Source organism: Pseudophryne corroboree, chromosome 3 (assembly GCF_028390025.1).
Source record: "Pseudophryne corroboree isolate aPseCor3 chromosome 3, aPseCor3.hap2, whole genome shotgun sequence".
NCBI classification, from domain to species: Eukaryota; Metazoa; Chordata; class Amphibia; order Anura; family Myobatrachidae; genus Pseudophryne; species Pseudophryne corroboree.
This window is the reverse complement of record NC_086446.1, coordinates 669,848,897-669,861,192: the sequence shown is the minus strand read 5'-3', so window position 1 is coordinate 669,861,192 and position 12,296 is coordinate 669,848,897. Positions and strand designations below refer to the sequence as shown.

Below are 12,296 nucleotides of genomic sequence, written 5' to 3'. Positions count from 1 at the left end.
AGGTGAACATCTCAACGTACTGCATTTACCCCTGCCCGGCCTCCCATAGTCGCCTTGTATATACCTAAAACCTGGGTGCATCTGAGTACGGGGACGAACTAATTCACACTGGGAAGGCGGCTGCTATAGGCAAAGTGTTTGGCTGCAGGAGACTAAAAGACTGCTGGGCAGTGGGTAAATGTTGTGAGCGTCACAAGGCACCACTTTTAAACCTACGGATCTGAGTGTAATCATAACATTACCATGCAGTCATTCAAAATAAGGTGTTGAAATGGACCAGAGCGAAAGACATATACTGTAGAAGAACAAAGATTTCCTACACTTTCTGAACTTGTCCCTTTTCAACCATGCCTACTCAAAATATAATCCCACTATCTTCCCTTGTCTTCTCTTTTGGAGATGTACTCCTCGTGTTTTATCTGAACTCTGGCACCGTTACATCTTTTCTCCACAACTAAAAATTTTCTTCAGTTTTACAGATATAAAATTTGTATTCTTGGGCAATTACAGAGATTTCATGGTCAGTTAGTTGGTGTCTCTGTCAGGGATCTGTAACTTTTGGCAACTTTTCCACTTAATCTCTCTCCAAGGCTTGATACATCTTCCCTTGGTCTTTGTTGCATTTGACATGCATGAAACAGTCCCTTGAACAGGTTCCTGATGAGAAAGTTAGATGGCTAGGGTTTAGTCCACAATATTCTTGCATATACTGTATGTCAAGAGGTGAAGCTAAAAGAATAGCCAGAAATATGTCTGATACAAGGCATCAAGGAGAAAGTACAAAATCAACAAGCAAATGGAGAAGCCGGAATAAGCCTGGTCAAATGCAAAATACCTGGAAGCGGTGATTCCAGAAGTGTAACAGAGCAGACATGCCTGACCTGGTAGGAGCCTATATTTGTATTTACTGCAATAACAGTTTACATAATTCCTCAACATAATTCCCTCACCATCCATCTGTGAAACCCTGTTTTCTGTGTCACACTACTTCCACTCTTTTCTTGGTGAACAAAACTTTGTAGCAGATACACATACCCTTTTTCCCACAAAACCTACATTTCTTAGTGTATTGTAGCAGTATAAAGGTAAATGGCAGTAATGAGTCATGGATTAAGTGTAGGGCAGAAGGTAATACCCACATCGGGAAGAAAAGACAGGTGTGAGCACACATTATTTCTGTGGAGTGGAGTAGAGTCAGGAAAATTGCTGCAGTCAGGTGAGGCTGCTGCCTGTGTGTTGAGCATAGGTGTGGTTGTAAAAGTTAGTCAGGCTGCAGTTGCAGTCGAAGAGCCCAGTGTGCCAGAAATCCAGTAGGGGCCAGTGTATAAATCTGCAAGAAGCAGGGAAGACCATCATTCTCTATGACTGAGTGAATGATGCTGAGAAGAAGCCAGGCCAGTGGTACTTGAGTGGGAGAAAGCTAGGAAGTCGGTGTTCAAACCTGCAGGGAGGCAGGGAGAAACAGATAACTCTAAGACTGTATGTGACTAGTTGTGACTATACAGAACCTGCAAAAGACAGGTTTAAGTCTTTTTGAGAGAGAATTTGCCAACTAGCTGCCTATGTTTAATGAGGAGCGAAGAAGTGAGTTAGTACTCTACACAGGGGCGAGGCAGTTTGCTATTTTTGTTTCATTTATGCTGCCAGTAAAGCATTACTTTCATTTATTTACACGAAAACCTGTGTGTGCACCCTGATTAAGCACCTAGACATGACACCCCTCTACACCGTTAATTATTTCTGAATTGTCACAGTATGTACTGTATTATTGTTACGAAAATGCCTCAGCATATCAACATCAGTACCAGACACACTTGCCTACTCTCCCAGAATGCCCGGGAGGCTCCCAAAAATCGGGTGGCGCTCCCGGCCTCCCGGAAGAGTGGGCAAGTCTCCAGGCTGGACCCCCTTAACCCAAGTCCCTGGAGGTCGCCTGCAGTCCCCCCACAGTTGGCGCTGTCCCATGGGGGTGTGGGGGGATGACGCAATTTGTGCAGAGTGACTTGATTCCACTGCCGTGCCCCAGGCATGCCCCCATTTGGTGTCACTGTCCCATGCCATACCCCCTCATGCCACCAACACGTCCTCCACTTTTCCGTCCTGCCTGTCTCCTCCCAAAGGAGGCAGCCGGAATGTCAGTGTGTCTGGTACTAGATGTAGTTCTACATATTACTTTTAGCACCATATATATATTTGTGCATTTTACTTAGCACCAGATCTTGCTCAACATACTGTATTACACTTGGTACCAGATATATTTGGCATCAGATAGGGGTCAGTGAATTATACTTGCCAGCAGATATTGTTTGACATTGAGTACATGGCTCCAGACATTTCTCAGCACGTTATGATGACCGGAAGATTTCTGTACTTTCTATATAATTTATGGCTCTGTATATTGTTTCATGTTATTATACTTTGCACCAACTATTGCTCTTTGTATTGTACTTGGTACAAGATATGATGTATTATAAATTATGGAAAAATGTGATGAGGTCTTTTTATGCTCTAAGTACCTCACCCCACCCACAAGTTGTTAACTGACCTGGATTTGAACCTTGAGGGTGCTTTAAAGATATGCTTTAGGTAGTCAACTCTGGTTACGTAAACATACATCATGGTAGTGTACTTGAAGCACCAGACGGAAAACCTTCAAATGTTCCACCCAAACAATTTCAGAGGATGGTGCATTGATTTTTTTTTAAAGGTGTCAGTGGGTGGGTTCTTGCAGAAGGGTCTGTGTAATGTAGTCCACAGTGTGGTTTCTGCATTACACCTGGTAGTGGGGCATGTGAAGTAATTTTTTAGTCATTGATCCAACATTTACTGCATAGGCAATTTAATTTTGTCAAAACCAGTCCTAATCTCATTATAACATTGCTAATTGGGATATTATTTCAAGCACATGACTTACCATGTCTCTACATTAATTATATCACATTGGGAATTTGAGCGTCCCTCTGGTATTATTATGTGACACAAATGGAAGTGAAATCTGCATATTATCTAGGGAAGGCACAATCCTCTGATATAAATCATTAGTGTATTTACATTATTTATAGCCTTCATTAAAAAAGCAACACGTTGCTAATAGACTGTTTCACAGAATCTGCTCTTATAAGGGTGCGTGTTAGTGGCTGAAACTGTTCTTAGAGCCTTATTACTATAATAATTATTAGAATTGATGCCGTTAGTATTATTAGCTGATGCTTAAGGTTATGTTCTACTGTATATCATATTATACAAGTAGGATTTTAATTTTAATTTCAAATCATAATGGCTTTCTATGTCTAGAATTTTATTTGTATTCTTTCCTGAATAAGATATACTGTAGTAATTTAGTAAGACCTAGTTATAAAACTAAATTTCAGAAATCCATATAGTGTCTGTGCTTAGGTTGGCGCATAACATCAAATTCAAATTTGTGTCATTATTCATTGTGTGTAAGTGCTCATAAATTTATTTTTTGTACAAATAAAGAAAACAAACAGGCTGATTCAGAATTGGGAGCAAAGCAAAACAGAGTAAGTCACAGGTCATCTTTATAAGACCATGCTTCACTACAGGTGGGTCAGATGTAAATGTGCAGAGAGATTTAGATGTGAGAGGGGCATTTCCAAACACAAATCTAAATCTAAAAATAAAACTGTCAAGTATTTGTGAGCTACATTCCAATGCAGCCAGTATTTACCTTGCACGTAAAAAAAAAAAAAAATATTTGCACGTCTTGCATTGCAGTATGGTTTGTCCAGGTGCAGTTACTTGCTCTTTTTTGCTTTACTGACATTTCAGAATCAGGCTCAGTGTATTGGTATACTAGAATATATTGAAACTAAGTGGTTTCAGTCTTTCCAAAATCTCGGCAAGAACCAACTGTTGGAATTTACGGCTGTGAGCATGAAAAATACAAACACACATTTTACAGCTAAGGGCAATATTCAATTAGTGTAAACATTTTCGACCGGGCAGAAAGATGGCACTTTCCGCCGATAATAGGCACTTTTCGACACTAATCGATTTAAGTTCTGGTTTCAGCCCTGTCGAAATTTCTGAAATGACAAAAAATACATTGACGAGCAGAATCTCTGTGGTCGAAAATGGGTCCGATTTCATTTTTGCCCATAAGAGTGGATGAAAATGAATGGTCGGAATCAGTGGGAAACGGACGGAAATGGCCCGCAATAGAATAGTGAAGTGTCAGATCCTCAATGTCTGAGAGTGTCTGACACTAATTGAATATACCCCTAAGGCTGTTAATGACACAGTAGCAAAATGTTGGCTGAATGCAGCAATAAATAACATCAAAATGTATTAGTATTTATATTAATTTTACAAATACTAAAAAAATCAAGCTGCAGTAATGGTCTTATTTAGATATTTATAGGTGAAATATTATTGACACTTTTGAGTACTGGCATAAATGTGTCCGAACATTTATACAGCTGTATTTTATGTTGCACATATCTTAAGCTATGTGCAACTTTACATGGAGAAATGGAGAGGTATTTGCTCTTTTTTGCTTTACTCCAAGCTCAGAATCTTCCCTTTCTTTCAATGAAGCAGTTTTTTTTTCACACAATTAATTAAAACCACAACATTAAATTGTATTCTTTATCATTTAATAATAATCTAACTATAAAATATGTGCACTTTATAAGCTGTTTGGTCTATTTATATATTGATTATAATAAAATGTATATGTCTTTACTGTATACCATAAACATTTTTTCATTTACTTTCTTTTAACTTTTTTATACTGTACTTTATTATTTAATCAGTGTGTGTGTGTATGTAGGATGCAGTTAATTTACCGGCAGTCGGGATCCCAGCGGTCAGGATAACGACGCCGAAATTCCGACTGCTGACAATACCAACAGCCAGAATTCTGGTTTACAGGGGCTATTCCCACTCGTGGGTGTCTGTGACACCCATCGAGTGGTAATAGAACCTGTGGCGAGCGCAGCGAGCCTGCAAGGGCACTCTTTGTACTCACCCCACTACCAACATATTGACGGCCGGGATGCCATTGTCGGTATACTGACGGCTGGCATCCCAACTGTCAGTTCATAATACTGAACCCGTGTGTGTATGTGTAGGGGTAGATTACCGTAACCTGTTTTTTTAATTTTACAAGTAGAGGGGGAATGAGCCCAAGCCAGAGAGGACTTAATCTGGATCTGCATTTAAGCAGGAGCATCTTGATGAAATCCTTCATAGTTATCTATGGCACACAAGAGACCCCTGCAAGTGCTCGCTGTGCACAAAACTGTGACCTTATAGTGATTGCTCCATCTTTACAGACAAGAGACAATTAGGAGTTCAATTATAGGAATCAAGATTATAAATGCCTTTACTAATGATCACTGATCATGATTAAGCGAGTGGATGATAGACCTACATCTGAGGCACCTTAGAAGAATATGCTCACCATTGCAGATTCTGTGGTGGAACAGCTGAGAACATGATGCTTTAGCTATGGAATATTCCATGAACAGTAGATTTAGCAAAATGCTCTGGAGTAAAACATAAAGCATAACATTAATTTGCAGCAAGAAAATAATCATACTGTTTTCTTTCTAAGGAATATGTTTTTATCGAAATCAGCAAATGAGTCAAAAATGGTGCAATTCACTGTCCAGTGTTTCTCTGATCTTCCTGCTCTTCAAGGTCCTCTTTTCATAATATTTCTAATTATCTACATGAATATTATCTTTGGGAATATTGCTGTTTTCATAGCAATCATTTATGATTCGCAACTGCACACTCCTATGTACATCTTCCTAAGTAACCTCTCAGTCCTGGATATTTCTTACACATCGACCATTCTGCCCAACCTTCTTTTCATGCTCTACACACAACACAAGACCATGTCTTTAGTAGTGTGCATTGCGCAGATGTACTTTTTCCTGTTCTTTGCTTGCACTGAAATGATTCTTCTTGCAGTTATGGCATATGACCGCTATGTAGCTATCTGCCACCCGCTGCACTACACCCTTCTCATGAGTAGAAAACATTGCCTTTATATGGTAGTTTCTGTATGGCTTACTGCTTTATTGGAACCAGTTGTATTTACCTTTTTTTTTTGCCAAATTGTCATTTTGCTCCTCCAGAAACATTGACCATTTTTTTTGTGATGCGTCTCCACTGTTGAAGCTTTCCTGCACTGATACATCTCATGTCAATCTCATAACGTACATTTTTGGGGCACTTGTTGGCTTGAGCACATTTATGCTAACTTTATTTTCTTATGTTTTTATTATAACTAATATCATGAAGATTCACTCTGTGTTGGGTAGAATTAAAACATTCTCAACCTGCACCTCTCACCTGTCCTGTGTTCTTATCTTTTACGTGACTACACTGTCTTTGTACATGAGACCTACGTCAATGTATTCTCCAAAGCAGGACAAGTTTTTCTCTCTTCTGTATATCATACTGATACCCACACTTAATCCTATCATCTACACACTGAAGAATAAGCAATTTAAAGACGCCTTTTTAAAATTAGTCAATTTATTATTTATACCTCACAAAACATGAAAAACTTGAATTCATATAGTTATTTTATCTGTGAAATCCTGTAATATTGATCATGTGGCTCCATTATTGTATTCCCTGTCAAGCTTTTTATTGTGCCTGTCTGTATGTTTTATCAATAAAAACAAATATACGTTTATATGATGTGAAATTTCATATTTATTAAAAAAAAACAATTACTTAATAAAATATAACACAAAACATTTGTATTCTGATTAAATTCGCTCTTTTCCTGACATAATAAATGTACCACAAACAACTTATGGAAAGTATCCTTTAACATTTCAAGACCATCTATAGGGTGCTGGAATACAATGAATTCATAATAATAATAGGAGAAGGCAGGTCAGATTTCTATATGCAAATATGCTAAAGTGCTGCCAGCATTCAGTACTGCAGGGAGGTGTGAGCAGAACCAATCAATCACATGTAGTAATTTTTGGCTGTGGATGCTTAACATTTTTAACCCACCTCTTGACAGCCACTAGTGAAACAGTCAGTGTGTACTGTTTGCCAAATATGGCAACAAAATAATCAAAAACATAAATCATAACAAAATAAAACACAAAAACAGCCTGGAAATCCAGACAGCAGGAGTTGCTATAGTAAAAAATATTTATATTCACAAATTAATATTGTTGCTAACTGTCCTTAAAGAAACATAGAATTTGACAGCAGAGAAGAACCACTTGGCCCATCATCTGCCCATGTACACACACACTTAAAGTAAATTTTTGTCAGGAGCCAATAAACCTATCAGTATATTTTTGGATTACCGGAGGAAACTGGAGTACCTGGAGGAAACCCATGCAAGCACAGGGAATGTATACAAACTCCACACAGTTAAAGCCATGGTAGGTGACAAACACATGACCTCAGTGCTGTGAGGCAGTAATGCTAACCATTACACCATCCATAGATATGTTCCATGGACAGTCCTTTCTTTTAATTTTTTTGTCTCTGAAAATGATCCTTTTCTAATTTTGTCCATCAGCTTCATAAGGGCCTGCTTCTATGTTGCATGAAATACAGATGTGCACTGCATGAAAATTCTTAAAAACTTGTGGGTGCATGCATTACACTGTGTGTGTACACAAAATTGCACTAGGGATTGATATGCATGCAGTGTAAAATGTATTGAAAATATCCTGGGTATTCCTGGGGGGTGATTGGGATTACTGCACAGAAGCATGGAGATACACCATCTTATGGGTAGGTTATCGGCAGATGGATTGCAGGAGTTATATACTATTTTAATGATAATGAGAATGAACCATTATCATTATCATAAATGAGTTGGGGGATTTAAACCCACAGAAGTCAAGGATGGGGTTGATGCCTTGAAAAAACCACAGGTGAAACGGTCGTTGGCATTTCTATGACTGCTGTTTAAAAATATGACTAAATGAATGTCACTCCTAATACTGCTATATTGAGCTTAATGCTAATATAGGCTGCTGGAAGACAAATAGCTTAGCCTGTACAGAGAGCTGCAGTGTGTGATCTCTTGTGCTAGCTGACAGGAGATGCTAAGATCACACAATTTAGCCCATGCAGAGACCTGCTTAGTGAATTATATAGATCACTAGGATTACAACTCATAACAAATGTTTGATGACTAGTCACCAATATATTTGGTAGAAATTACATCATAACCTAGTTGATATTTGATATAAAGGGTATTACTTTAGTTGAAATAGATCCATAAGCCTGTTTATGGGGACACAAAGTGTATGAGAATATTGAAATATTGAGAAACATTGGAATTTGGAATTTGCATAAAATACAGTGACATTTAATTACTTATTAACATTTTAGCAATCGGCCTTCAATAAGGATTTACATATAAAAATGAGACAACTGCTATAGGTTCTTTTGAACATATTTTTAATACTTTTATTCTTACTTTTTCACATCTAAGAATAGTAATATTTCACCACTTATTGAACTGATATCAATATGATATCATAATAATGTATAATAAAGACATAGTTTTATCTATAATTATGGCCTCATTGCACCTGAGATATAACTTTCTTTGTCTTGTGCTATAATTAGGGTTACAGGAATGTTTGTGGTCTCAGATGCTCACATTGAAGGCTATACTCTGATGGAGAATCTGCACCTAGCATAGCACTATTACAAGTTTAGATGATGATACCGATGGTTGTGTCTAAAGACACTCAAAGTGTGTGTCTTAGCCCTTGCTCATTCATATGCAGGACTGTACACTAGGGAAGGCCTTATGCTGGTATTTGCATAAAGTGTATGCAACACCAGCAACAGATACAGACGTGGATACGGCAGCGTCCATCCCAAATCAGGACTAATAGTTTTAGATTTAAAGTTAAATATAATTCTTAGCATATATTGTAATTTTCAGATCTGTATAGTTAGAATGCAAAGAATAGTTTATAATTATACTCATCGACTATAGGTGATAACGTGATAAGTGCATGTCATGCCTTCACTGATTTGAAATCTAACATATTTTAAGTTGTTACTGATTTAGTTTACTGTAACAACTTTTGATCAGTCAAAGAAGCAAATTCACGAACTGAAGCATTTCTGTAAAATTGTGTTCCTTTAAATAAACAGATCATAGATTTGAAAGTTAAATGCATTTCATACTCAGGGCTGATTTTAAACTAGATTGGGCACATGGTAGTGATGAAGGATAAAGTTAATAAATCAAGGTAAGAAGGAAAGCAACTGGTAGGTGGAACTCACTGTCGGTATGACAAATCATGTTATAGGTCTTATCCACATGCTTCTACAGTAGAACAAACATGAATAGAAAGAAAATCAATAGTTTGGAGGTGCACCCATGAGAGTTGGTAAGTATGTGAACAAGTACTCTCAAGTTTGGGGTTCCCTACGTACTGTTTATGCAAATAAAATATAACTTATTGGTATATTAAAAATATCTAAATATTATAGACTCCCATAAATTGACCAAACATAAATATGTACATAAATTTAAAAAAAAACTTAAAATGTCTCCAGAAATATAACTAGAGTACAATGTTGTGAAATAAGTCATCCAAATATTCATGACCTTTTTCTGAATAGCAAAACAGTATGTAACAATATTAAAAATAAAACTATACAGTTAGACGCTCAAAAAAAATCCCCTAAACAAACAAGAATTATACTGTATATCACAAAGTTAATGCAGAGAATGTGTCAGACTATATAGGATACATATAATAATGATATTGCATGGGTATCAGGAGTAGCAGGATAGTAATTCAGAGTTTCCCAAACAGTCCAGGTTTTAAGGAGACGCATTATTGAGTTCACATGGTTTAGTAAATTGTCTGAGGTACTAATTAAGTCATCTATGCTCAAGCATGAATATCTTTAAAAGTTGGACTGCAATGTGTAGCTGCTGTACACTGCATGCTAATAAACAGTGACCAGTATATGAATGAACCCTCCCATGCACCTGAAGGTGGAAATAAGTGAGTAAGGTATCGTCTGTTGGACCTAAACTATAGTAGATTCTGCTGAAATCACACGTCCACATACAGTTTATGAAATCCAATTCAATCCAATTGTTATTGTCACTACAAACACATCAAATTCAAATTAAGTTATATTACAATACAGTCTAACAAGAAATGGTAACACTTATTAAAAACAATTCACTTTAAATTTGATCTAAAATACACAGATTAAAAAACTTTTCTTAAACCTGATTTTGAGCATGTTCTGATGTGCCTCAATCACCCATTTGACTGTAAAAGCTCAAAAAGATTCTGGCAAGGGTGACATTTATCACTCAGAATTTTATTTGCCTTTACCATGCTTTATTTTTGATACATCTCTTCCAAACAGTTATGGGTCAATGGGTCGACAGTCAGAAGGTTGACAATATCAAGGTTGACATCAAATGGTCAACATGCACAAGGTTGACATGGTGAAAAGTTTGACGGGGTCAAAAGTTTCACATTGAAATGGTCAAAAGTTTCACATTGAAATGGTTGACACATGAAAAGTCAACATTTGTTTTTGATTTTTTTTTGTGTCAAATTTTACCTTTCAGCACGTGGAACCCCAATTAGTGCACCAGGTCCCCTCACATTGCTCATTTCGCTCTCCATGTATTTGGAAACCATTTTAAATCTTAGTCTACTCGGATGATAAAGAATGAAAAAGTTTTAAAAACAAAACAAAATTTGAAAAAACTCATGTTGACCGTTTCGTGTCGACCATTGTCACAGTGACCATTTGAACATGTCGACCTTTTCACCATGTTGACCAAATGCATGTCAACCATTTGGTCTCGACCCATCAACCGGATATTCCTCCAAGCATTGGACTCACCCTCTCTGCTGCTTTGAATACTGTGTCAATAGACCTACATTCTACCTGGGAGCTATGTCCGTACCACACCAAGATAGGATACAGTATGTACGTGTACTCTTAATAACACATCTACAAAAATTGTTTAAATATTTCTAGGCAAGCTTGCAGCACACAGCCAGTAGGGGATCTTGCCACAGGCAAGCAGGATTTTTGCCCGGGGCACCGCCGCCGTGGCAAGATCTGCTACTAGTCCTGGAGCTGTGTGGTGCACAATGACATCATCACATACTGCACGGCATTGTGGGAGTGGCCATAGACGCTAGAGGTCAGGGCCGTAACTACGTGTGTGCCAAGTGGGCCTGGCACACAGCGCAGTTTCACTGAGGGTGCACGGCCAGCAGCATTTAATGAATCATGTAATGCTGTGTGCGCCGTGCGCCACCGCGCTGTGGAGGGAGAAGAGAGCAGCGCCGGGCAGCGGAGAAGGAGAAGGAGGGAGGGGGACTGGAGCTGCAGCAGCGCTATTTCAGTGGTAGTAAGCGCCGCTGCAGCTGTCCCCTCTCCTTCCGAATTGGCTGCCCGGCACTGCTGTGGATGCTGGGATGTGGTTCCTCCATACCAGCATCCACAGCAGCACCGGGCAGCCAATACGGAAGGAGAGGGGACAGCTGCAGCGGCACTTACTACCAATGAAATAGCGCTGCTGTGGCTCCAGTCCCCCTCCCTCCTACTCCTTGTCCGATGCCTGCACCGAGGAAGCTGCCAGCACGAGGAGCCTGTCAGCGGGGAGATGCTAAGTATCTCTCTCTCTCTCTTTCTCTCTTTCTCTCTCTCTCTCTCTCTCTCTCTCTCTCTCTCTCTCTCTCTCAGGGGGACACCATCTGCTATAATGTATAAAAAGGGGGACTGGCTGCCGCAATGTGTAAAAAGGGGTACACCGTCTGCCATAATATGTAAAAAGGGGGCCTGGCTGCCGCAATGTGTAAAAAGGGGACTGGCTGCCGTAATGTGTAAAAAGGGGGACTGGCTGCCGTAATGTGTAAAAAGGGGTACTGGCTGCCGCAATGTGTAAAAAGGGGGACTGGCTGCCGTAATGTGTAAAAAGGGGGCCTGGCTGCCGCAATGTGTAAAAAGGGGGACTGGCTGCCGTAATGTGTAAAAAGGGACACTGTCTGCCGCAATGTGTAAAAAGGGGGACACCGTCTGCCGTAATATGTAAAAAGGGGGCCTGGCTGCCGCAATGTGTAAAAAGGGGGACGCTGGCTGCTGCAATGTGTATAAAGGGGGACACCATCTGCCGTAATGTGTAAAAACGGGGACGCCGTCTGCTGTAATGTGTAAACAGGGGACACTGTCTGCTGTAATGTGTAAAAAAGGGGGACGCTGTCTGTCGTAATGTGTAAAAAAGGGGACGCTGTCTGCCGTAATGTGTAAAAAGGGGGACTGGC

The 12,296-nt window shown here is 39.1% G+C and overlaps 1 pseudogene; it reads left to right on the top strand.

The window, feature by feature from the left end:
• Positions 1-5,585: 5,585 nt before the first annotated feature.
• LOC135057397 (olfactory receptor 5AR1-like) lies at positions 5,586-6,540 on the top strand (annotated as a pseudogene).
• Positions 6,541-12,296: the final 5,756 nt, after the last annotated feature.